Source organism: Zingiber officinale, chromosome 3A (assembly GCF_018446385.1).
Source record: "Zingiber officinale cultivar Zhangliang chromosome 3A, Zo_v1.1, whole genome shotgun sequence".
NCBI lineage: Eukaryota > Viridiplantae > Streptophyta > Magnoliopsida > Zingiberales > Zingiberaceae > Zingiber > Zingiber officinale.
In genome coordinates this window covers 14,242,951-14,245,492 of record NC_055990.1, presented here as the reverse complement: position 1 = coordinate 14,245,492, position 2,542 = coordinate 14,242,951, and the positions used below count along the sequence as shown (strand labels likewise).

General features: G+C 36.8%; 1 pseudogene; it reads left to right on the top strand.

The window, feature by feature from the left end:
- Positions 1 to 475: 475 nt before the first annotated feature.
- LOC122050199 lies at positions 476 to 2,091 on the top strand (annotated as a pseudogene).
- The last annotated feature ends 451 nt before the right edge of the window (positions 2,092 to 2,542 follow it).

The following is a 2,542-nucleotide window of genomic DNA, read 5'->3' as shown; positions in this document are numbered from 1 at the left end:
TCCATTACAGCATTGACAAATATTTTCAGGACCTACAAGAAACAAGACTGATAAGTAACAAATTTTTTGTACTAGGCTTCTTTCTTGATTTGCTCACTATAATATTGTCTAATAATGATGGTTCTCTTTATGGTATGATGTCTTTCTTGCACTTGATCTTGTTCCACACAACTTGATTGTTAGGAAGACTGCACATTATTTCTTGTATTTATTGTTAGGAAGTACAAATATGTTCCATTTGGCATACTTATAAATATCAATTTGTTGTTGGATCCATTTATATGATTCCTGAAAACTGATTACAAGATTTCTTAAAAACTTATATCTTGATGTTTTCCAATTCGAGGAGTTGCTCTAATCTGTGTTATAAGTTTACTTCTGGAAATTTGATTATTGCTTAACTATTCTTAGTTCCATTTTGAGATGATCTCACCACTGCTTAATTTGTTTTCAGAAAAATGAATACCTCCATAGAATGGGGGTCCTCCGAGCATCATGTCCAAGCTGGGGTGGAACTCTTGGACTTGCTAAAAGTCTTGAAAAGAAAGTTGTGAGACTAGATGTTCCTGTTGACAAGTAACCAAGTGTATGTTTGTGTTTTCTTAGCTTCAACTAGTTAATCTCTCAACATGTATTAAACTGCTGGTTTCATGCGTTTCAGTACAACTTTGTTGGCCGTTTACTGGGACCACGTGGGAACTCCTTAAAAAGAGTTGAAGCTTCAACTCAATGCAGGGTTTATATACGAGGTCAAGGTTCAGTGAAGGATTTTATAATGGTATGTGGATATCATGTAATATTTATCTTAATGAAAAATGAGTATATTCTAATCTCCCAAACTTTGATGTATTATCCTTACTATTAACTTTTTAATCGCTACCTACATAAAAAAATAGATATTTGTCTTTATGTTTGAAGGCAAAATAATCCATGTTTTTTAATGTGATATGGGTTTCTCTTCTCTTGTTTCTACTAGAGTATGCTGTTCTTTGTACAAGTTACACCGACATTAAGTTAACCGTGCATTTTAGAACCTATGTAATTTTTGATATTAGCATCCTATAATATGTCCTAATGGATAGTTATTATCAACTCAAAAGCTAAGGTGCATTATTTCTTGTCTTAATACTCAAGTTTCCCCCCTTTTTTTGAACAGGAAGAAAGCTTACGGGATAAACCTGGATATGAACACTTAAATGAACCGTTGCACATACTATTGGAGGCAGAATTTACACTAGACATAATTGATGCTCGCTTAAACCAAGCTATTGCTACCCTTGAAGATCTTCTGAAGCCTGTGGTAACAAAAACTTTCACCCGGGTTGCATCCTCTGCGTTGTTCTACAAGATGTTGACACGAACGTTATTATCGAAACATAGTCACTATTCAAACTCCAAATCTTGCAGGATGAGTCAATGGACTACTACAAGAAGCAACAGCTCAGGGAGTTGGCCATACTCAACGGCACGTTGAGGGAAGAGAGTCCACAAATGAGCCCACAAATGTTCAGGGAGTTGGCCCACAGGAAACAGTTGAAAATGAAGTTTATTTTGTTTATTTGTATTGGGATCAATTTTATTTGAATATAAGACATGTTTCTTCTTTTATGATTATAATTCTTGTATAAGTAACATTTTGAATGACATTGATATAGGGAATATTCTTTCTTTTGTGATTATGAGCTTTTATTATATATTTATATTGAAATCTAATATATTGGTATTAAAAGACAATAGTTTAAAAGATAACGGTTTAAAATCGTTATTATTGTTGCCTATCGCCCTCAAAGACAACGGTTAAAAACCGTTGTTGTAGCCCCCAAAACTATTGTAACTGGTAGTAGCGTTATTAAAAGTGCTCTAAACAACAACGGTTTAAAACTATTGTCATTTCATTCAAAGACAACGGTTTAAAACCGTTGCAAAAATGTTGTCTTTTCATTCAAAGACAACGGTTTAAAACCGTTGTCATAGCCTCCACTTTTAACAACACTGCCAATTACAACAGTTTTAAAGGGCCTACGACAACTATTTTTAGCCGTTGTCTTTTAATGTTTTTGTTGTAGTGGCTTCTCGTATACAACCGGCTGAGTTAAGGTCGACCGAGCACAAGTGTGCCTATATGTGCTCGGACGGGCAAAGCTTGATCGAGCTTAAAGGCACTCAGTCTTATGAAGTTTACTGTATACGACCGGCTGAGCGAAAGGCCGACCAAGCACAAATGTGCCTATATATGCTCGGACGGGAAAAGTCTGGCCAAACTTAAAGGCACTCTACCTTATGAAGTTTACCGTATATAATCGGCCAACCGAAGGCCGACCAACCACAAGTGTGACTATATGCGCTCGGACGGGCAAAGCCCGACCGAGCATTAAGGCACTCAGCCTTATGAAGTTTACTATATATGACTGGCCGAGCGAAAGGCCAACCGAGCACAAATGTGCCTATATATTCTCGGACGGGCAAAGCCCGACCGAACTTAAAGGCACTCTTCCTTATGAAGTTTACTGTATACGACTAGACGAGTGAAGGCCGACTGAGC